Here is a 23,986-nt window from a genome sequence, read left to right as displayed (position 1 = left end):
CCCCGCCCCGCTGGAGCCCAAGGCTGAGAATCCGGTCCCAGCACCCGCCAGCCCGCCGCGCCCCGCCCCGCGCCCCCCACCCCAGCGCCGCCGTCAGCGCCTGTGCAAAGGCACGCGCCCCAGGGATGGGAGTGGTGGCCCCAGGCAGCCAGCACGGGCGCCAGGGTCGCCGGCAGGACAGGAGAAGGCGCAGGTCCCTGCTCCCGGGGGCGGGGCCCGGGCGGTGGAGACCCCGACGGGTGCACGGAGGGAGGCGGCCGCCCGGGGCCCTCACCTGCCCATGCTCTGGTGGGCCCGCGGCCTCCCGCAGTGCAACGGCCACTACCTGGCGGCGGCGGCGGCGGCGGCGGCTCCCCAGCCTGCGGGGCTCCTGGCGCGCGCATCGGGACGGCCTGGCGGCTGCTCCCGCGCCACACTGCCGAGCCGCCGGCGGCGGCGGCCGCGGCGGCGGCGGCGGCGGCGGCGGCGCCGGGCTCCCAGGCCCGCGGAGCTCGGGGCAGGCTGACCGGGACTTTCTGGTCGCTGCGGCGGCGGGTCCCCAGGCCCGCGGGGCCAGCCGCGCCGCCCCCGCGCCCCGCGCCGGGGCAGGAGCGCACGGCAGGCCCAGGGGGCGGCGCGCAGCCGGGCCTCGGCCGCCGGCCCCGAGTCGGGCCCCGAGGACGACGTTCCGCCGGGCTCAGCGGGGCTGGGGGCCGCGCGCTGCACGAGCACCTCTGGGTCCTTTCCCCGCTCCACCGCCCGCTCGACGCATGGGGAAGACTCCCTTCCCCGACCACAGCCCGCCCCGCGCTGACAGAAGCGGGCGCACAGCGTGCACGCGGTGTGCCACACCCCGCCTGTGGCGCCCGAGAGCCCCCAGGCTCCTCCCGGGGACCGCTTCTCCAGGCAGGGCCGCAGGAAGAGGGCGGCGAGGCGGCGGGGCAAGGACCCCGGCGACTGTGTGGGGGATGGCCACGGTCAGGGTGCTCAGGAGGGTCGTGCTTCTGCGCAGGGGGCCGACGTGTGTCCAAACACACTCGTCGGAACTCTGCAGGTGGAGGCGGGTCCCCACCTACCTTGGCCCTCCGAGTGTTCTCCAAGCCGGCTGGGAAGATTCCCGGCCGCAGGACAGGAGGGAGCGTGGGAGGCGCTTGGCGGCAGTCAGAGCCCTGGGGTCCTTTCTGCCCACACGCGCTGCCACGCGCACAGGTGGCGGTGGTGTGGGGATGGCGGCCTTCAGCGCGGCGTTCCTGGCGGGCGGCCCCAGGGGGCAGGAGGGCCGCCTGGCCCCCGGGGGCGGCACTGAAGCAGAGGGAGAGGGGGGCCCACCGCCGTGGTGGGAAGCCCTGGGGATGAGCGGAGGCCCACGGGGCTGGCGGTGGGGGGTGGAGGGGGGCGGAGCGGGCCACGCGGGTCAGGAGGTGGCCATGGGTGAGGGCCAGGCGGCAGGCCTCGCGGTTGCGGGCAGCCCCTCCCCTCCCCTCCGGGAGCCCCGAGCCCAACGGTTGGAGCCCGCGCCCCGCCCAGGCCCCGCCCCAGCCCCGCCCAGGCCCCGCCCCCAGGCCGCCAGCCCGCCGTTGCCTAGCAGCGCCTGGCTGTGATTTGACCCTTAGCCTCGCGCAGCCGCCGGGGCCCTGACACTTGGCGGGGCTGTCCGGCTGGGCTGGACGCTCTTCGCGGAGCGCACCAGGTCAGTGCTGTGACCCGCAGCGATGGCCTCCTGGTTTGGCCGCCCCGGCCTCGGCTCCGGCTTAGGCCATTCCCTGGGGCGAGTGGGCGGCAGCGTGGCTTCCCTCCCCGCACACCTCTCTGACTTCACCAGAGGTGTGCTGAGGAAGGGGACGCAAAAGCTGCCAGACTTACCCGACTCGGGGAGAACGGAGACGGAAGCCATTCGGGCGACCGGACCACCCGAGAAGGAGAGACCGGCAACTCCAGCTCGGAGAGACACCGCAACTCTGCGGGAAAGCCTCGAGGAAGGAGACACGAGGCTCGCCTCCCTGCAAGAAGAAGGCAGTCACCTGAGGGAAGCACTGGAGCCACAGAGACAACGGGCTCGAGCCGCTCCAGTGGTTGACCCGAACACCCTCGACGCCGGGACACAACTAGAATCTGAGGGGTCTCAACTGAAAGGGATCGAAGGTCACCTGGAGGAGGAAACCCAGCATCCTCCAAGGACCACTGAAGAGCAAAAGCAGAGGAAGGCGCTGAAACTTGGGGCCGAAAAGACGATCCCTCTGACCGAGCGGCTTGATGAGCCGGACGACGATGAGACCGGGCCACGAACTCAGACGATCCAGCCGCAAGACTGGCAGAGCCAGGGCCTTCCCGCTCGCCTAGCTTCGGCTGCCTCCGTCCAGGATGCGGGGGGCCTCCAGCAGCAACTGCAAGCCTCTGCTTTGGAAAGGGAACGAGTGTTGGCCGTTTTCGACGAGAAGCTGAGGGAAAACAGCCACCTGAAAAGGGCGTATCACACAATGATGGACCTGCTGGTGGCCAAAGAAGCAGAGCTCGCGAAGCTGCGAGGCGAAAGTCAGACACGGCGCCCTCGATCTGACAGCGGCGGTGAGGACATGTTTCGAGAAGCGATCCGGCACTTATCACGCCTCGTCCGAGCCAAAGACATTGAAATCGGTGCCTTGAGCCAGAAATGTCAGACTTTACTGACCATCTGGCAAACGTCCGACGCTGGCCATGAGGTTCGGGGCGTGGACGCGAATCAGTTGGAGGAGCTTCTCCGGGAACGGGGCACGTTGAAGCAGCGGGTCAACGTGCTGGAGGAGTGGCAGCGGCTGGTGCTCACCGAGGTGCACCATCTGCAGCGGGAGTCATCCCAACTTCAGAAAGAACTCCCACCACTCGAGGCACGGGCCTCAGTGGACAGCGAGGAGAAGTGTCGGCGACAGATGCACTCTGCCGCCCCGTTCCCGCGTCCTCGAGGGGATGCGACCCAACTCCGGCTCTTGGGGAAGAGACTGGCACAGATGCAGCTCGGCCTAGAGCAGCTCTGCAATGCCAAGGAGGTTCTCTTGGGTCCACCCGCCCTCACGTCACCACAGCCGCCCGCCGCATCGTCGCGGACTTGCGAGGCGGCCGGCTCTCAGGAGGCAATTAAGTCCGAGGCGCCGGGCGAGTCTTCGAAAGGGCCGCCAGCAGAGGTGGAAGCCTTAAGGCGAGCCACGGAGGAAAAAGACGCAGCCATCAGAAGCCTCCAGGAGGAGACTCAGAGACTGTCCGAGGCGATGGCCGCCACCTCGGAACGGGAGAGAGAACGGCACGCACAGACGGATTCCGAAATTCAGCGGCTCAAGGAGAAACAGGAGGCTTTACAGAACACGCTGGAGGACAGAGAGCTCTTAGTCGAGGCGCAGAGGGAGGAATTCCTTTCTCTGAGGGAAACCCTCACGACCCAAGCGAGCGAAAACGAACTGTTGAGGCAGGCGGTGACAAACCTGAAGGAGAGGATAGTCCATCTGGAAGCGGATGCGTGCCAAGTCAAACGGGAGAATGCAAAACTGCTGGCAAGGTCCAGGGAGAAGGACACCGAAAACCAAGCCTTACAAGAGACGAACAGGCGCCTCTCTACGATGCTGAGGGAGAAGGAATTCGAATGCGTCTCCGTGAAGAAGAAGGCTCTGGCTTTTGAGTGCCTCCTGAGAGAAAAAGAAGAGGGCCGGGCTGGGGAATTGAGCCAGCTTCTCAATGCAGTGACCTCCATGCAGGAAAAGAGCATTGTCTTTCAGCACGAGAGAGATGAGGCGGCGCTGGCGCTGAGACAGGAACGAGTGGAAAAGTGCGCCCTGCGGGAGGAGGTTCGCCTTTTGCGCGACAAGGGAGCGCGCTTAGGCCAGGAGCTGGGGAGGTCTCGGACGCAGGCTTCAGAATGCGAAGACTGGCATCTCCGGGCAGCGCGGCTGGCAGAAGACAGAGCGGCTCAACTCAGGAGGAAAGTCACGGCGCTAGAGGAGAGGCTCCTGTCATCTTCCCACGCCATGCAGAAGGCGAGCCAGCGGGCCGCTGCCCGGGTCGGGTCCCTGCAGGAACAACTGACTGCGGTCACCCAGCAGAAAGAGGAGACTGCCCTCCAGCTGTCCGCCTCCCGGGAAGCAGAGAAGCAGCAGGCCGGAGCCCTGGCCAACCTGAAGGTGGTCCTGGCCGAATGGATGCAAAAGGCAGACGGCCTGGAAGGGAAGCTGAGGTCGCTGCAGGGACGGCTGGAGAGAGCGCAAGCCGCCTCGCGCCTGCAGGAGGAGCAGATCGGAGGACTGCAGCGACAAGACGAGGCCCGACGGGAAGTGCTGGAGGACGTCCAAAAGAAGTGGACCGACTTAGTGAGCACCCTGGAAGGAAAAGCAGACAAGGCCCTCCTGAGAAAGCTCTTCACGGACGCCTTGCAAAGCGCCAGACACGAACGCCGGGAAGCGTTCCGACGGATGGGAAGCACCCTGGGTGTGGAAAGGGAGGCCATGGAGCAGTTGCTGCAGGAAGAGCAGGGCGGCCTTACCGGATGGGTGACCGGGCGGCTCGGATCCCGCAGTGCCCCCGACACGCCTCCTCCTCGGAGACCCAACCAGCAACCCGAGCTCAAGAGTTCCTTCTCGGAGCTTTTCGTGAACTTTCTAGAAGCTGAGTCTCAGGGAGCTTCTCCACCACGACAGCTCCCCGCTCAGCCCAGGAAGCGTCCCGGAGCACCCGCCAGGAAGACACTGCCTAAGAACGTGCCAGCTCTTCTGAGAACCGCCCTCGCAGCCACCCCCAGAAGATCGGACGGGAATCCCTGCTCCCCAGCCGTGTCTCTCATCGACCCACCCGGCCCCGGAACCGGAGGGTCTGGGCACCTTCTCTTAGACGCCGTGACCGACGTCGTGCCCACCGGCACACCTTGGCTGCTGCCACCCGCCAAGAGTGCTGCCGGGCTGCTCCAAGGCCTGTCCAAGCCCTAGAGGCTCCCCAAGCCGCAGAGGAGACGACGGCGCTTTCAGGAAAGCCGGTCCCTCGCTGCGGGTTCCTTAGCACAAAGTGGCCTTGTGCTAAAGCTCACAGGTTTCTCTGCGGCTTCACTGGAGCTTTCAAAGAAATAGCTATGGTTCGCGCTTTCAAAAGGGTGTCGCTGCAGGTAGCCACCCACCTTAAAGCGGACGGACGTCACTTCTCTGGAGAGCAGGCGCGGCACGGGTGGGATCGCAGGCTGTGGGCCAAGGACGCTTCCGATTCTGTTTGTCACGCTGTCACCGTCTGGGAGGAGCTGGGGGGCGTGGGGTGGGGGGGTGGGGGTTGGGTCTGGGAGGTGGGGGGGTTGCGGGCGGGTGGGGGCTGGGGGTGTGGGAAGAGTGGGGGGGTGGGAAGGGTGGGGGCGGGGGGAGGGGGGCGTTTATTGAGCTTTCCCTCGGGGAGCGGGAACCTCACTTGCCTTAGTGCTGCAGCATCAGAAAGCGCGCGAGGGCGCCCACTCCCGGGACAGTAGGAAGAAAGGGGAAGGGCACCAACGTGCAGCGGGCATCCAAACTTCACGAGGAAAGCTTGCTTTCCCCCGGCTCGGTCCTCCTCCTCTTTCCACTGCCTGGGAAACCGCCCTCGGGTGCTCTGCGGCCTCTGGGACAGAGAGGAAAACTCCTAAGCACGGGAGGATCTTATTCCCTGACTCGCTTTGGGTTGCAAAGCCAGTCACCAGACCTCAGAGATCTTTGCAAGGGTTTACGAACTGCTTCTTGTTGTTTTCCAAAGCAGGGGTCTGTGGTCTGGGGTCCGGATGGACACCGACTGACTGAACCGGCGCCTCGCGATGGGCATGGAAGCCGCTTCCGCCCCCAAGCCCATCAGAGGGCCGTGGTCAACCCCCCACCCCCACCCCGCCCCGTTTCCTCAACAGCCCCTCCAAATCATCTCCATCGCCTGCCTCAAGCGGGATCGTCCTCATACCCGTTCGGTACCCGAAGAGATCAGAGGCCAGCTAGTCAAGAACTCTCCGTTTCCCCGCACCACCCCCCACCCCCGTTTGAACGTCCCTCTATTTCTCTCCACCCACCCCTCCCCTTTCCCTTTGGTTTTCCAGGAAGAGGGATTCAGCTTGGCAGTTCCAGGGTCCTGGCTCCACGTGGGGTGCCCTGGGAACCGTCTGCTCAGCCTCCCCCAAAGATCTCGTTCCCTCAGTTTGCCAGCTGCTTTCTCTTCGGCCCGTCTCTTTCTTTCCTTAAGCCGCTGAGCACACCCAAGTCTCTCCCAGCATCCACACCTCTCCTTTCCGCTCCTCCACCACCGCCTTCTCTCTCTACCTTTCACGGCTAAGCTGCTGCCAAAAGACCTCGACTCCTCGTCAGCCATCCAGTCATCGCCTCGTCTCTCACCGGCTCCTCGAAAGACTCCCCAAATCTCGTCGCCGTCCCGTCCTAGCAAGAGGCCAGGGCACGCCCTTCGGTTCCTTCGCCTTCCTAAACTCTCTGTGGTGTCTGAGGAATGCTGCCCACGCCTTCAGTCTCTGCAAGTTCTCTCCACCCTCTTTCTCTGGGGGATGGACCCCTCCCCAGGTGCCCTTCCTAACCTCAGACCCCTCTGTCTCCCTTTCCTCTGCGGCTTCTCCTCCCGACCACTTCTCCAAGGGTTCTGTTCTCGAAGGCACGGTCTTCAGGGAACAGGAACCCCTCGGGTCTCAGAGCAAGCTCATGCACTCTCCTACGATTCGACTCGCCCCCCGGATGCCCAGGGCTTCTGAGTGCGTACGACTGACGTCACCCTGCCCCTGACTCCACGCTGCTTTCTCTAACTGTCTGCTGGACGCACCTCTCGGGATGTCCAAAGGCTTCTCAAAACCGACACGTCCAAAAGGGAGCCCGGTATGCTCCAAAAAAACCCTCCCCCTCCTCTTACCTTCCTTTCATCACCTCAGAAAACCTCTGCCCATCTCATCCCCGCGCCCCCCCCCCCCCCCCGAGAGCGAGAGGCCTCAGGGCCACGCTTGAGCTCTCTGTCTCACCCACTTGGCAGCCTACCGACTCCCAAAGGGAGCCGAGCGCCTTCCCGTCTTTGCCGTCCCCGCTGCTCTGCCGCATGCCTTCCTGTCTCTTGCACGCAACCAGCCCAGTAGACTCCTTACTGATCTTGCCGGCTGGCCTCCTGGCACACCGCACCCCCCCCTCCCCGCTTGAACCCATCCTCTACACTGTTGGGAGGGTGACCCAAGAGGAAAACCCTGCCGTTACTGACACCACGGTGCCCGGCCCCCACAGGGGTGGACGTGGGCGAGAAAGTAACCAAAGTTTCTGAGGTTGTTTTGCAGAACAACAGGAAGACGGCAGATCAGAGAGCAGCTTGATGGCAGCCCCCCCGACCCCGCCCGAGCGGACATCGTGCAGAGGCTTGGACCAGCCGAAATGACGGATCGCCCACTTTCCGCGTCACGGACAGAGATCCTCGGCGTGCAACGCGTCGAACCCCACTGACTTCGCACTTGTGACCCACGAAGAAATACGAGTGACAGTCGCACCTGAGCAGAGGACTCTTCAAGCTTCACCCCCAGCGCTCTCCTGGTCCCACCCCTACCCCAACCCCAGATAAACGCCCCAATGTTTTGTTTTCCCTTTGAGGAGGCGGGTTTGAGTTTTACGCCCACCTCCTTGTCTGGCCGCCTCTTGATCATAAACCTCTTTCCTTGCTGCAACCCTGACTTCTCGCTGATTGGCTTGGCTGCGAAATCGGGTACCCGGACCTGAGTTTGTGTGTGGTCCCATCGCTTCCCTGCTTGAAAGGAATCCAGGGTTCTCCACTGCCTGCAGGCCAAACTGGAGCAGAATCTCCAAGGCCTCGCCCCTGCAGCCTTCCTCCCTGCTCCTCACCCACACGCGGGCCACCCTCCCGCCACGTGCGACTCTCTGCAGACCCCAAACAGGTTCTGACTCAAAGGACTTCAAGCTCATCGAGCGAGCCTAATCCTAGCAGGGTAATCCCTTCGATCCAGTGCACACCGCAAGTGTTCGACCTGCCTCTTCTTGGCAGGACTCAGAGGAGAGAGAGGTTGGACGGGAGGACGGGAGGACGGGCGGAGGCGGAAGGGGTGGAAGTCCAAGGCTCAGGGAAAGGCAGCAAGCGGAGAGCAAGGAAAGGTGGATCACCTTTCCTGCAGCGCCTGCTCCCCCCACCCATGCCGGCTCGCCTTCTTCCATCCTCAACCTCTTCCCCGCCCCGCTTCCTGGGGCATTTCACACTCAGCGCCCGCCGGAAGAGCACGGCAGCAGGACCAAAGCAACACGGAGAAGCAGCTGCTGCCAAAGCCAAAGGGAGGAAGAGGATCCGGAGAACCCTTTTTCCTTTCACTGGCGCCCGGCGCCTGCATCCTGCTCCCGATTCCAAATTTCACGCGGTCAACAACTGGCACCGCTCCTTCCTCCTCGCCCTGGGCTGGAGGCAGCACCGCCTCCCGCTTCCCTGAAGGCCCAAGGGAAACGCACGCACCGAGGGGATCCCACCGGCTGGAAGCCCCTTTACAGATTTCCGCTGTCTGCACTTGGACCTCAAGGGTCTGCGCGGCGCGCCCTGCCCCCACGACCACAGCGCGTCACTCCTTAATCGCCCCCCGACCCCGCCCCGCTGGAGCCCAAGGCTGAGAATCCGGTCCCAGCACCCGCCAGCCCGCCGCGCCCCGCCCCGCGCCCCCCACCCCAGCGCCGCCGTCAGCGCCTGTGCAAAGGCACGCGCCCCAGGGATGGGAGTGGTGGCCCCAGGCAGCCAGCACGGGCGCCAGGGTCGCCGGCAGGACAGGAGAAGGCGCAGGTCCCTGCTCCCGGGGGCGGGGCCCGGGCGGTGGAGACCCCGACGGGTGCACGGAGGGAGGCGGCCGCCCGGGGCCCTCACCTGCCCATGCTCTGGTGGGCCCGCGGCCTCCCGCAGTGCAACGGCCACTACCTGGCGGCGGCGGCGGCGGCGGCGGCTCCCCAGCCTGCGGGGCTCCTGGCGCGCGCATCGGGACGGCCTGGCGGCTGCTCCCGCGCCACACTGCCGAGCCGCCGGCGGCGGCGGCGGCGGCGGCGGCGCCGGGCTCCCAGGCCCGCGGAGCTCGGGGCAGGCTGACCGGGACTTTCTGGTCGCTGCGGCGGCGGGTCCCCAGGCCCGCGGGGCCAGCCGCGCCGCCCCCGCGCCCCGCGCCGGGGCAGGAGCGCACGGCAGGCCCAGGGGGCGGCGCGCAGCCGGGCCTCGGCCGCCGGCCCCGAGTCGGGCCCCGAGGACGACGTTCCGCCGGGCTCAGCGGGGCTGGGGGCCGCGCGCTGCACGAGCACCTCTGGGTCCTTTCCCCGCTCCACCGCCCGCTCGACGCATGGGGAAGACTCCCTTCCCCGACCACAGCCCGCCCCGCGCTGACAGAAGCGGGCGCACAGCGTGCACGCGGTGTGCCACACCCCGCCTGTGGCGCCCGAGAGCCCCCAGGCTCCTCCCGGGGACCGCTTCTCCAGGCAGGGCCGCAGGAAGAGGGCGGCGAGGCGGCGGGGCAAGGACCCCGGCGACTGTGTGGGGGATGGCCACGGTCAGGGTGCTCAGGAGGGTCGTGCTTCTGCGCAGGGGGCCGACGTGTGTCCAAACACACTCGTCGGAACTCTGCAGGTGGAGGCGGGTCCCCACCTACCTTGGCCCTCCGAGTGTTCTCCAAGCCGGCTGGGAAGATTCCCGGCCGCAGGACAGGAGGGAGCGTGGGAGGCGCTTGGCGGCAGTCAGAGCCCTGGGGTCCTTTCTGCCCACACGCGCTGCCACGCGCACAGGTGGCGGTGGTGTGGGGATGGCGGCCTTCAGCGCGGCGTTCCTGGCGGGCGGCCCCAGGGGGCAGGAGGGCCGCCTGGCCCCCGGGGGCGGCACTGAAGCAGAGGGAGAGGGGGGCCCACCGCCGTGGTGGGAAGCCCTGGGGATGAGCGGAGGCCCACGGGGCTGGCGGTGGGGGGTGGAGGGGGGCGGAGCGGGCCACGCGGGTCAGGAGGTGGCCATGGGTGAGGGCCAGGCGGCAGGCCTCGCGGTTGCGGGCAGCCCCTCCCCTCCCCTCCGGGAGCCCCGAGCCCAACGGTTGGAGCCCGCGCCCCGCCCAGGCCCCGCCCAGGCCCCGCCCCAGCCCCGCCCAGGCCCCGCCCCCAGGCCGCCAGCCCGCCGTTGCCTAGCAGCGCCTGGCTGTGATTTGACCCTTAGCCTCGCGCAGCCGCCGGGGCCCTGACACTTGGCGGGGCTGTCCGGCTGGGCTGGACGCTCTTCGCGGAGCGCACCAGGTCAGTGCTGTGACCCGCAGCGATGGCCTCCTGGTTTGGCCGCCCCGGCCTCGGCTCCGGCTTAGGCCATTCCCTGGGGCGAGTGGGCGGCAGCGTGGCTTCCCTCCCCGCACACCTCTCTGACTTCACCAGAGGTGTGCTGAGGAAGGGGACGCAAAAGCTGCCAGACTTACCCGACTCGGGGAGAACGGAGACGGAAGCCATTCGGGCGACCGGACCACCCGAGAAGGAGAGACCGGCAACTCCAGCTCGGAGAGACACCGCAACTCTGCGGGAAAGCCTCGAGGAAGGAGACACGAGGCTCGCCTCCCTGCAAGAAGAAGGCAGTCACCTGAGGGAAGCACTGGAGCCACAGAGACAACGGGCTCGAGCCGCTCCAGTGGTTGACCCGAACACCCTCGACGCCGGGACACAACTAGAATCTGAGGGGTCTCAACTGAAAGGGATCGAAGGTCACCTGGAGGAGGAAACCCAGCATCCTCCAAGGACCACTGAAGAGCAAAAGCAGAGGAAGGCGCTGAAACTTGGGGCCGAAAAGACGATCCCTCTGACCGAGCGGCTTGATGAGCCGGACGACGATGAGACCGGGCCACGAACTCAGACGATCCAGCCGCAAGACTGGCAGAGCCAGGGCCTTCCCGCTCGCCTAGCTTCGGCTGCCTCCGTCCAGGATGCGGGGGGCCTCCAGCAGCAACTGCAAGCCTCTGCTTTGGAAAGGGAACGAGTGTTGGCCGTTTTCGACGAGAAGCTGAGGGAAAACAGCCACCTGAAAAGGGCGTATCACACAATGATGGACCTGCTGGTGGCCAAAGAAGCAGAGCTCGCGAAGCTGCGAGGCGAAAGTCAGACACGGCGCCCTCGATCTGACAGCGGCGGTGAGGACATGTTTCGAGAAGCGATCCGGCACTTATCACGCCTCGTCCGAGCCAAAGACATTGAAATCGGTGCCTTGAGCCAGAAATGTCAGACTTTACTGACCATCTGGCAAACGTCCGACGCTGGCCATGAGGTTCGGGGCGTGGACGCGAATCAGTTGGAGGAGCTTCTCCGGGAACGGGGCACGTTGAAGCAGCGGGTCAACGTGCTGGAGGAGTGGCAGCGGCTGGTGCTCACCGAGGTGCACCATCTGCAGCGGGAGTCATCCCAACTTCAGAAAGAACTCCCACCACTCGAGGCACGGGCCTCAGTGGACAGCGAGGAGAAGTGTCGGCGACAGATGCACTCTGCCGCCCCGTTCCCGCGTCCTCGAGGGGATGCGACCCAACTCCGGCTCTTGGGGAAGAGACTGGCACAGATGCAGCTCGGCCTAGAGCAGCTCTGCAATGCCAAGGAGGTTCTCTTGGGTCCACCCGCCCTCACGTCACCACAGCCGCCCGCCGCATCGTCGCGGACTTGCGAGGCGGCCGGCTCTCAGGAGGCAATTAAGTCCGAGGCGCCGGGCGAGTCTTCGAAAGGGCCGCCAGCAGAGGTGGAAGCCTTAAGGCGAGCCACGGAGGAAAAAGACGCAGCCATCAGAAGCCTCCAGGAGGAGACTCAGAGACTGTCCGAGGCGATGGCCGCCACCTCGGAACGGGAGAGAGAACGGCACGCACAGACGGATTCCGAAATTCAGCGGCTCAAGGAGAAACAGGAGGCTTTACAGAACACGCTGGAGGACAGAGAGCTCTTAGTCGAGGCGCAGAGGGAGGAATTCCTTTCTCTGAGGGAAACCCTCACGACCCAAGCGAGCGAAAACGAACTGTTGAGGCAGGCGGTGACAAACCTGAAGGAGAGGATAGTCCATCTGGAAGCGGATGCGTGCCAAGTCAAACGGGAGAATGCAAAACTGCTGGCAAGGTCCAGGGAGAAGGACACCGAAAACCAAGCCTTACAAGAGACGAACAGGCGCCTCTCTACGATGCTGAGGGAGAAGGAATTCGAATGCGTCTCCGTGAAGAAGAAGGCTCTGGCTTTTGAGTGCCTCCTGAGAGAAAAAGAAGAGGGCCGGGCTGGGGAATTGAGCCAGCTTCTCAATGCAGTGACCTCCATGCAGGAAAAGAGCATTGTCTTTCAGCACGAGAGAGATGAGGCGGCGCTGGCGCTGAGACAGGAACGAGTGGAAAAGTGCGCCCTGCGGGAGGAGGTTCGCCTTTTGCGCGACAAGGGAGCGCGCTTAGGCCAGGAGCTGGGGAGGTCTCGGACGCAGGCTTCAGAATGCGAAGACTGGCATCTCCGGGCAGCGCGGCTGGCAGAAGACAGAGCGGCTCAACTCAGGAGGAAAGTCACGGCGCTAGAGGAGAGGCTCCTGTCATCTTCCCACGCCATGCAGAAGGCGAGCCAGCGGGCCGCTGCCCGGGTCGGGTCCCTGCAGGAACAACTGACTGCGGTCACCCAGCAGAAAGAGGAGACTGCCCTCCAGCTGTCCGCCTCCCGGGAAGCAGAGAAGCAGCAGGCCGGAGCCCTGGCCAACCTGAAGGTGGTCCTGGCCGAATGGATGCAAAAGGCAGACGGCCTGGAAGGGAAGCTGAGGTCGCTGCAGGGACGGCTGGAGAGAGCGCAAGCCGCCTCGCGCCTGCAGGAGGAGCAGATCGGAGGACTGCAGCGACAAGACGAGGCCCGACGGGAAGTGCTGGAGGACGTCCAAAAGAAGTGGACCGACTTAGTGAGCACCCTGGAAGGAAAAGCAGACAAGGCCCTCCTGAGAAAGCTCTTCACGGACGCCTTGCAAAGCGCCAGACACGAACGCCGGGAAGCGTTCCGACGGATGGGAAGCACCCTGGGTGTGGAAAGGGAGGCCATGGAGCAGTTGCTGCAGGAAGAGCAGGGCGGCCTTACCGGATGGGTGACCGGGCGGCTCGGATCCCGCAGTGCCCCCGACACGCCTCCTCCTCGGAGACCCAACCAGCAACCCGAGCTCAAGAGTTCCTTCTCGGAGCTTTTCGTGAACTTTCTAGAAGCTGAGTCTCAGGGAGCTTCTCCACCACGACAGCTCCCCGCTCAGCCCAGGAAGCGTCCCGGAGCACCCGCCAGGAAGACACTGCCTAAGAACGTGCCAGCTCTTCTGAGAACCGCCCTCGCAGCCACCCCCAGAAGATCGGACGGGAATCCCTGCTCCCCAGCCGTGTCTCTCATCGACCCACCCGGCCCCGGAACCGGAGGGTCTGGGCACCTTCTCTTAGACGCCGTGACCGACGTCGTGCCCACCGGCACACCTTGGCTGCTGCCACCCGCCAAGAGTGCTGCCGGGCTGCTCCAAGGCCTGTCCAAGCCCTAGAGGCTCCCCAAGCCGCAGAGGAGACGACGGCGCTTTCAGGAAAGCCGGTCCCTCGCTGCGGGTTCCTTAGCACAAAGTGGCCTTGTGCTAAAGCTCACAGGTTTCTCTGCGGCTTCACTGGAGCTTTCAAAGAAATAGCTATGGTTCGCGCTTTCAAAAGGGTGTCGCTGCAGGTAGCCACCCACCTTAAAGCGGACGGACGTCACTTCTCTGGAGAGCAGGCGCGGCACGGGTGGGATCGCAGGCTGTGGGCCAAGGACGCTTCCGATTCTGTTTGTCACGCTGTCACCGTCTGGGAGGAGCTGGGGGGCGTGGGGTGGGGGGGTGGGGGTTGGGTCTGGGAGGTGGGGGGGTTGCGGGCGGGTGGGGGCTGGGGGTGTGGGAAGAGTGGGGGGGTGGGAAGGGTGGGGGCGGGGGGAGGGGGGCGTTTATTGAGCTTTCCCTCGGGGAGCGGGAACCTCACTTGCCTTAGTGCTGCAGCATCAGAAAGCGCGCGAGGGCGCCCACTCCCGGGACAGTAGGAAGAAAGGGGAAGGGCACCAACGTGCAGCGGGCATCCAAACTTCACGAGGAAAGCTTGCTTTCCCCCGGCTCGGTCCTCCTCCTCTTTCCACTGCCTGGGAAACCGCCCTCGGGTGCTCTGCGGCCTCTGGGACAGAGAGGAAAACTCCTAAGCACGGGAGGATCTTATTCCCTGACTCGCTTTGGGTTGCAAAGCCAGTCACCAGACCTCAGAGATCTTTGCAAGGGTTTACGAACTGCTTCTTGTTGTTTTCCAAAGCAGGGGTCTGTGGTCTGGGGTCCGGATGGACACCGACTGACTGAACCGGCGCCTCGCGATGGGCATGGAAGCCGCTTCCGCCCCCAAGCCCATCAGAGGGCCGTGGTCAACCCCCCACCCCCACCCCGCCCCGTTTCCTCAACAGCCCCTCCAAATCATCTCCATCGCCTGCCTCAAGCGGGATCGTCCTCATACCCGTTCGGTACCCGAAGAGATCAGAGGCCAGCTAGTCAAGAACTCTCCGTTTCCCCGCACCACCCCCCACCCCCGTTTGAACGTCCCTCTATTTCTCTCCACCCACCCCTCCCCTTTCCCTTTGGTTTTCCAGGAAGAGGGATTCAGCTTGGCAGTTCCAGGGTCCTGGCTCCACGTGGGGTGCCCTGGGAACCGTCTGCTCAGCCTCCCCCAAAGATCTCGTTCCCTCAGTTTGCCAGCTGCTTTCTCTTCGGCCCGTCTCTTTCTTTCCTTAAGCCGCTGAGCACACCCAAGTCTCTCCCAGCATCCACACCTCTCCTTTCCGCTCCTCCACCACCGCCTTCTCTCTCTACCTTTCACGGCTAAGCTGCTGCCAAAAGACCTCGACTCCTCGTCAGCCATCCAGTCATCGCCTCGTCTCTCACCGGCTCCTCGAAAGACTCCCCAAATCTCGTCGCCGTCCCGTCCTAGCAAGAGGCCAGGGCACGCCCTTCGGTTCCTTCGCCTTCCTAAACTCTCTGTGGTGTCTGAGGAATGCTGCCCACGCCTTCAGTCTCTGCAAGTTCTCTCCACCCTCTTTCTCTGGGGGATGGACCCCTCCCCAGGTGCCCTTCCTAACCTCAGACCCCTCTGTCTCCCTTTCCTCTGCGGCTTCTCCTCCCGACCACTTCTCCAAGGGTTCTGTTCTCGAAGGCACGGTCTTCAGGGAACAGGAACCCCTCGGGTCTCAGAGCAAGCTCATGCACTCTCCTACGATTCGACTCGCCCCCCGGATGCCCAGGGCTTCTGAGTGCGTACGACTGACGTCACCCTGCCCCTGACTCCACGCTGCTTTCTCTAACTGTCTGCTGGACGCACCTCTCGGGATGTCCAAAGGCTTCTCAAAACCGACACGTCCAAAAGGGAGCCCGGTATGCTCCAAAAAAACCCTCCCCCTCCTCTTACCTTCCTTTCATCACCTCAGAAAACCTCTGCCCATCTCATCCCCGCCCCCCCCCCCCCCCCCCCCCCCCGAGAGCGAGAGGCCTCAGGGCCACGCTTGAGCTCTCTGTCTCACCCACTTGGCAGCCTACCGACTCCCAAAGGGAGCCGAGCGCCTTCCCGTCTTTGCCGTCCCCGCTGCTCTGCCGCATGCCTTCCTGTCTCTTGCACGCAACCAGCCCAGTAGACTCCTTACTGATCTTGCCGGCTGGCCTCCTGGCACACCGCACCCCCCCCTCCCCGCTTGAACCCATCCTCCACACTGTTGGGAGGGTGACCCAAGAGGAAAACCCTGCCGTTACTGACACCACGGTGCCCGGCCCCCACAGGCGTGGACGTGGCCGAGAAAGTAACCAAGGGTTCTGAGGATGATTTGCAGAACAACTGGAAGACGGTTGATCAGAGAGCAGCTTGATGGCAGCCCCCTGGCCCCCGCCTGACTGGACATCGTGCAGAGGCTTGGACCAGCTGAAATGACCTATCGCCCACTTTCTGCGTCTCGGACAGAGATCCTCGGCATGCACCACGTCGAACCCTACTGAGTTCGCACTTGTGACCCATGAGGAAATGGGATCGACCGTTGCACCTGAGCAGAGGACTCTTCAAGCTTCACCCCCAGCGCTCTCCTGATCCTACCCTTCCCTCTGGAGGCGATATAGTCCTTGTCTACAAATATTACTTAAGGCCATCTATGCTGTCACCTACAAATTAGCCCAGCTTCTTCGTGGACCCCCTCCAGCAAAAGACTCTAGAAGCTATCCTAATTAAAATCAACAAGCCATCCCACTAGAGCCCTCAGAGACTCTTCTGGTGAAGAGGCTTCGGCAACCTCCTCTCATGCTTCCTGGAAAACCCAAAACGTGGGTAAGTTTCTGTCGGTTCCTGAGCAAGAAGCCCGCCTCATTGGTCCTGCATTCGGCAGTATTAGAGCAGCAATCAGTGGCCTGTTTTGGAAATAGAGTCTTTCCTGGACACTGAGGCCTCCATTCCCAGCTGCCTATTATCACTTTAGTCCTGGAAGCAGCACGCAACAAGTGTGGGAAGGTTACCAAGGCCTCCTTGCAACAGGATGGATCCAAAAATGGTCCCTGTGGCATGTCCTACCTGTCAGATTCGGTGCCCTCCCCTGTCCTCCATCCATTGCCGAAAAGCATGGAGCTGCAGGTGTCACCTCTCCCAGAGAACCCTTGGCTACCTTACTGATCTTATTGGCTGCCCTCTTGGCCCCCCTTGGATCCATCCTTCACACTGCTGGGAGGGTGAACTAAGAGGAAAACCCTGCCGTTACTGACACGGTCCCGGCCCCCATAGGGGTGGACGTGGCAAAGAACGTAACCAAAGTTTCTGAGGTTGTTTTGCAGAACAACAGGAAGACGGCAGATCAGAGAGCAGCTTGATGGCAACCCCCGGCCCCCGCACGACTGGACATCGTGCAGACGCTTGGACCAGCTGAAATGACAGATCGCCAACTTTCCGCGTCACAGACAAGGCTCCATGGCATGCAACACGTCGAACCCCACTAACTTCGCACTTGTGACCCAGGAAGAAACACAAACGACAGTCGCACCTGAGCAGAGGACTCTTCAAGCTTCACCTGCAGCGCTCTCCTGGTCCCCACCCCTACCCGAAACCGAAACCGCAGCTAAAAACCCCAGCATTTTTCCTTTGAGTTTTGCGTAGCTACTCTCACCTCCTTGTCTGGCTGCCTCTTGTTCATAAACCTCTTTCCTTGCTATAATCCTAACGTTTCACTGATTGGCTTTGCTGCAAAATCGGGTAAACAAACCTGAGTTTGTGTTTGGTTTCATCGCTTCCCTGCTTGAAATAATTCAGGGTTCCTCATTTCCTGGAAGCTGAACTTTAGCTGAATCTCCAAGACCTCGCCTCTGCAGCTTTCCTCCCTGCTCCTCACCCACATACAGGCCACCCTCCTGCCACGTGCAATTTTCTGCAAACCCCAAACAGGTTCTGACTCAAATGACTTCAGGACCATCTGCCTTATCACAACAGAGCCCTTGCTTCAAGAAACTACACACCAGAAGTGTTTAATTTTCCTTCTCTTCACTTAGATGCTGCAACTCTCACCCCCTCTCAGGTGATGGCCTGTCTGCATGCTTAACAGATGAGCTCAACAACAGTTTATTTGTCAAGTAATCTCCCATCCCAGGGGAATACACTGCACTCCATGCAGAGCCAAACAGGGAGAGCTCTTTGGAAGAGAGTAAATATGTATGGCTATGGGAGCACACTTTTCAGTGACAAGAGGGTGGTTGTGACCCTTGGTTCCTGCAGGAAGGTATGATTGCCTTCTTTGAGTAATTACACAGGCTGATAGTAAACTGGAGCCTACTACTTGTGGAGCAACTGTGCCTGGTCCCTGTAATAAAGGGGTCTTTTTGGTGAGGGGACCTTAACTGTGGGAGCAGAGAGGGTAGGGAACTTGCAAGTAGGCCATTTAAGGCCCTCTGATTTGACCGGAAGTCAAGGCCACACTTAATACTGAATCTTCGTTTCAGGCCTCATACCAGAATTGATTCTTTGATGCCTTGACATCAATTACACCTTGGTGATGACTGAGACTTTTAGGGAGGAAGACAAATGCTTCCCTGGAGGCACAATTGGCCAGAAAGGAGAAGTGGTCATCAGCAAACTCAAGTATATGAACTCTCGTTGACATTCACTCGGTTGATCCTAAGGGAATCCCCAGGTACTAAGCAACCTGGGGAAGGGGTAACATCCTCCAGCATCATGGCATCTGGCAATGGAGTGGGGACAGGGGAGAGCACCCTTGCCAGCAGGTAGGACATGCCATGTGGCCCAGGTTTGGCTCCATCCTGTAGCAAAGAGGCCTTGCTAACTCCTGAACTTGTGGGGTACTGCTTCCATGACCCAAGGAATAGTGGGCAGCTGGGTATGGAGGCTCAAGGTCTGGGAGAATCCCGAAGATCCCAGTGCATGACCAGTGATTGCTGCTCTACTGTAGTATAATGCAGGGCCAAGGAGGGCGGTTTCTTGCATCAGAAGCCCAGAGACAGTGTATGCACATCGTGGGTGGTCCAGAGGCTCCAGGAAGCGTAAGAGGAGGTCGCTGAAGCCTCTTCACTGAAGGAGTCTCTGAGGCTCTGACAGGAGTGCCTGGTGATTTTAATTTGGACAGTTTGCAGAGCCTTTTGTTGGAGCAGACCCCCGCTGAAGGTGGGCTAATTTATTTGTAACAGCATAAATAGGCTTAAATAAAATTTGCACACAAGGGTTATGTTGCCTCCAGAACCAAAAAACTACTAAAAGATTGTGGACTTGTATGTCCATTACAAGTGTGTCAAACAAATGTCCTCGAAGGAGGAGGTCATAAAAGTTGCTTCATACCTGTACTCCTGCGGAAAGGGGGATTCAGTGAGGATCCTGTCTGCAAAGACTGCCTGTGAGAGCAGAATGGCTTAGGTACTTGTGGGTAACAAGGTAAAAACATGTCCTCTCAGAGGTGATGGCAAACTGTGGCTGAGAGGATGTTCAAACAGGCTCTGAACAGAATGTATTAACCAAATATAAAATAGCAAAATATTCAGCCTTGTGTAAATGAAGTGGGATCCCAGGTGTTTTAAGGGTACCCAAGATTTGTTTCCACTAGGTACAGTCTAACACAAAGATACAGAAATAGCTGTCATGAAGAAAGAAGTTTTCTGTCCTCACAGATCTTGATCAACAGAAGGCAGGGCACACCGTGGAGGGCCACACAGGGCAGCGCCAGGGTCAGTCAGGAGGCAGAAGGAGCAAGGGGAAAACGTGGGCAAGAGCCTTTCTTGTGGATTCCACAGGAAGCGAGGAGCAAGGTGACGAAAACAGGTGTTAGATTGGCTAGTTTGACTCATTTCAGTGGGCTCAGGGCTCAGTGGTGTCCCTGGTTGTCTGGTCCCTGTCCCTGAGGTGATGAGGGCAGAAGAGTGGCCCAGAGTGGAAGAGCCTCATAGAGGAGGGGGTTGGGGTGTTGACTCTAGATGATTACCTATGAAAGGAGCGCACTGAGGAGTCATCTGCTATCTCTAGCAACTAGTTAGCCCTGGCAGAGACAGTCCCTCCAAGGTGACCAAGGCCTCAGATGTCAAAGCGTTTAGTACAGAAAGTGGAAAACGTGGTTACTACACTAAGTATAACTGTAATTTGAGCCCTGGTGTAAAGCCTTGAAGGTTTGCCAACTGGTGCATTTTAGCAGATGTTAAAGTTAGTTCAGAACCAGTATTGTAGAGGCAAAAGGCCAGTCAGTGCCATTTATCTTTTCACCATATAAATTATTTTAGTAAATTTTCAATTTCTAAGTGGGCCAAATTGTGAGCCTTTCTGGAATTCGTTCTTTTGTGTGATTGCTTCCTCCAGATGTATCCAGCTTTCTCTCCTTCATTTATCTTTTGATTGGTCTGATGGTCAAGGATGCACTTGAGGCTGGGGAGTGTCTTTCTGCCCTGCTCTTGTTTATCAGTTTTCCCTCCAGAGAGGCTCAGGTCGGGAGCATCAGGGTTAGGGCCACTCTCACAGCAATGGTTGTATTTAAGTCAGGTTTGAATTAACACCTTCACTGTGCCACAGGGGTGCTGTGCGTTATTTTCCTCATAACCCTGAGGATCAGGGTTTTGTGCCACCCAGGCTTAGGCAGCAGGGTGCATGGAGGAGCACAGGCCCCCCCACCATCCAGACGTTAAGGGGTGGAAGCCATCTTCTGCTGCAGCTCTACCTTCTCCCCCCTGGGGACTGATTCCCTCCCCCTCCCCTTCTCTCTGTGCATATTCTCTCAGGACATTTTTGCCTGGAGAGTCACAGTGTTTGTGTTTCTCCATCCAATGACATGTGGGCAGACCTTCTGAGTGGTTATGGAGAAAGAGAACCAGGTGTTGGACCTCATAGATGAGTATCCTTTTCCTCCAGGGAATGCCAGTCAATCTCCCCAGTACTGAAGTCCACATCCGGGAGGTCATTTTGTCTATGGCCAAGGTGGGGACCTCAAGCCTCTTGATGACAAGATTAGTCCTTTGGCATGCTGGTCAGGAACAACACTAAGCAAAGCCCAAGTGTGCTGGTTAGGGGTTTTGCATTGGGAGAGAAGTTGAATATGAAGTGCTCCCCTACACACACTTTTGTCTTTTGTCATCAGTGCCTGGGCCATGAGCTGCCATACATGTGCACCTCGAAACCCTTATGGGTCTGGAGAGCCCCTGACAGCAGCAAGATGAGCAGCAGCACAGGAGATGGGTGAGCTCACTGCCTTTGCCTGAACAGCACTGACTCAGGAGGGAACCAGGAGTCCTTCTGAAATCTTCCTGGGCTTGTGGCCTCCTTCCTTTTCTCGAGCTAAAGAGGGGGTCATCCCCAGGACTGTATGGGGGGTGTACTTTCCCAAACAGTGTCTCTGTGACTGCCCCAAGCAGCCACTGATGGTAATCGGGCTAGACACAGTGACCAAGGAGCACCAGCCCAACATTCAGGAAGTGGAACTCAAGCACCCACCAGTTAGGAGGTTGTGTTGTCACTGGCCTCAGGTGCGAGCCTGGGAGACTGCCTGCCAGACACAGGCCACACCTGATGGCACCTCAGTCCAGTATACAGTAAATTAAGAATATGTTTTGCCTTGTGGGCAAGAATGAGACATTTGGGTGGGAAGAGATGGCAGCATCCACTTGAGAGAACAGAACACAAGCTAAAGCTCAAGCTGGCCGGCAATCGGCCCTCACACCCGAGATGGTAACTCCTGCCAATGACCCAGTTAGTTAGAAGAGGAATAGTTAGTGAAAGATGTCTGGGTGTCCTCAGGTGAGGTTGGGTCATCTTGTTTATGATGCTGTTTTAGTCACCTCCTCTTTACTCCATTGGTGAGAGAGAGATTCCCATCCAAGACTCATGGGGATGTCTGAACACAGAACACAGGACACTCGGCAACAAACAGACAGGATGAGCAGGAGTTTGTTAGTTTATCATGTATACTCACAGCCTGGGGAGGAGGACAACACACACCATGCAGGGCCACATGGGGATCGCACTTGGGGGCTGACTGAACAAGCAGAGGTTTGGGTAGTAACAGGACTCTGTGGTAACAAGAGGGTGAGGTGAGCCCTGGTTCCCACAGGAGGGTGTGATGGGCTTGTTGGAATAATTCCATGATAGGGAACTGAAGCCTGAGGTCGGGAACAAGCAGGCACTGTGTCTGGTCCCTGTGATGAGAAGGGTTGTTTGGCCAGGGGACCTTACGTGTGGGAGAAGAGGGCGAAGAGGAGTGGGGAATTGCAGTTAGGCCATTTGAGGTCCCCTAGATTTACCGGATATCAAGACAGTTCATAATATTGCATCTTAATATCATGCCTTATACCACAAGTAGTTATTAAAAAAGTAATTCTTCCTAGAAGTAACAATAGAGTTCACCAATGTCATAGGAAGGAGATAAACACACAAAAGTCAGTTGTATTTCTGTGTACGAGCAATGAATATGTGGACAGCAAAGTTAAAAATACACTTAGGATCACTAATAAAAAAATACTTAGATGTAAATCTAACAAAACATGTCCAGGACTTGTATGCTGAAAACTACACAACACTGGGAAAAGAAATCAAAGATCTAAATCAGTGGAGAGACAGATCATGTTCATGATTGGAAGACTAAAGGCAGTAAAGATGTCAATTCTCCCCACATTGATATAGAGATCTAACGCAATAAAAAAAACCAGTAAGATTTTTTTGTAGCTATAGACAAAATAATTCTAAAATTTACATGGAAAGACAAAGGAACTAAAATAGCTAAAACAGTTTTGCAAAAGAAGACTAAGTGGGAGCCATCAGTCTACCTGGTTTCACAACTTATATACAGCTACAGTAACCAAGACTGTGTAGTATTTGCAGAGGGATAGACACATAGATGAATGAAACAGAACAGAGAACCCAGAAATAGTCCCAACAAATACGCCCGACTGATTTTTGACAAAGTTGCAATAGTAACTCAATGGAAGAAAGATAACCTTTCTAACAGACTACAGCTGTTTAAGGCTTGTTGGGGAAATCAGGCCAAAGATGGAACCACAAAGAAGGAAGATAATGATTTGAATGAGGTGCTAGGATGTGATGATGGGAAGGGAGGTATAATCTGTGCCCAGCCCAGGAGTAAAGTTGCAATTGCCAGGTGACAGTTTATTTCATCTTTCTGAATTCTCCTGTTTCTGACAGACGAGCTCCATAGGCTCTGGTAATTTTCCCATCAGTTAACACACTCTAAACTCAGGTCACCCCTAGCTACGCATACACTGCCTCAGACTCCATTAGCCTTCCCATTAGCATCATTCTCAGGCTATATAAGGTGGCAAGAGGACTCTCAGTAGGTTCAAATTTACCTCCTCCCAGGTTCAAGTCTGGCAGGAAAGAGAGCACTTCCAGACTTTGTAACTTTCATTCAATTCCTGGGATTCATTCTGATTGGACCAACCTGGTGAAGCTCTGCACACACAAAAGCACATACATACCCTGGAAGTATATCTGGGGTGCTTTGTATGTGCTTGACAGGCCTTGGTAAGGTCTGCCCTCAGTGCCAGGCATGGAGCCTCACCTGATCCAGGTAGACCGAAAGGAGAGTTTAGTTCTTCAGAATAAACTCTAGCTCTTGTAATAGAAGCATGGAATCCTGGACAGGCAATGCAACAAATGTCCTCTCTAGCCTCTCCGGGAGAAGTTCCATGGTTAATACACAGATTTTCTCTCCAAATATTAATGTTCATGTGGATTGTAAACTCCAGTCACTCTTTTTTTGACTTTGTCAGAGGATGCAAATTAGGTGGCACTGAACTTTCTCAGGCTGGGACACTGTTCTCGGCTACCCCAGACCAGTCACATATTTGCAGACATCATGCAGCCCGAGATGGCTAAGCTTGCCACTTCCAGATGCCTCTGCTAAGTTGTAAAGTTCCAGCCCCTTGATCAGGAGCTTAAATGGAATGAGCTGGCCCTGTCTGCAGGAAGGCTTTGGGGTGGCCCCTCACCGAAAAACTGACCAAAATCTCTGAATCACCGGTTTTTCTGACTCAAAGTCTTGGCAAAGAACACAAGCATTCTTTGCTCATCAATCAATAGAGGTATATCAATGCATCTGCCTCCACTTTCTTCCAGTCACCCTCAGCCTCACCATCCAGAGCTATGGGATCCACACCTTCTACTACGTGTTGTGACACTTACTACCCACTAATACCCATGGACTGTGTACACTGTCAAGCTGGAAGACTGTGATTGTTCAGTGGTTTGCAATACCCTCTAGGCTGAGAATGAGTCAAGGAGAGTGGTGGATTTCATCTTATCACGACTCCCCCTGGCTAAACTCCCTAACCTCTGCCTTCCTCACTGTCATTTCTACTTTGGGTATCAGTGAGCTCTTGTTTCTCCATTGAATAGCTTTTAATATCTGATCTTGACCCAAGATATGTGTATTGGGTTTTGCTGTTGTTGTTTGTTTGTTTTGCTTGTGTGTGTGTGTGTGTGTGTGTGATCCAAGGTTGTTAAAGTTTGAGTATATCTATTCCCTGGTACCCAACAGATAGTGAA

This window comes from Equus caballus, chromosome 16, assembly GCF_041296265.1.
Source record: "Equus caballus isolate H_3958 breed thoroughbred chromosome 16, TB-T2T, whole genome shotgun sequence".
Lineage (NCBI taxonomy): Eukaryota > Metazoa > Chordata > Mammalia > Perissodactyla > Equidae > Equus > Equus caballus.
This window is presented reverse-complemented; position numbering follows the sequence as displayed.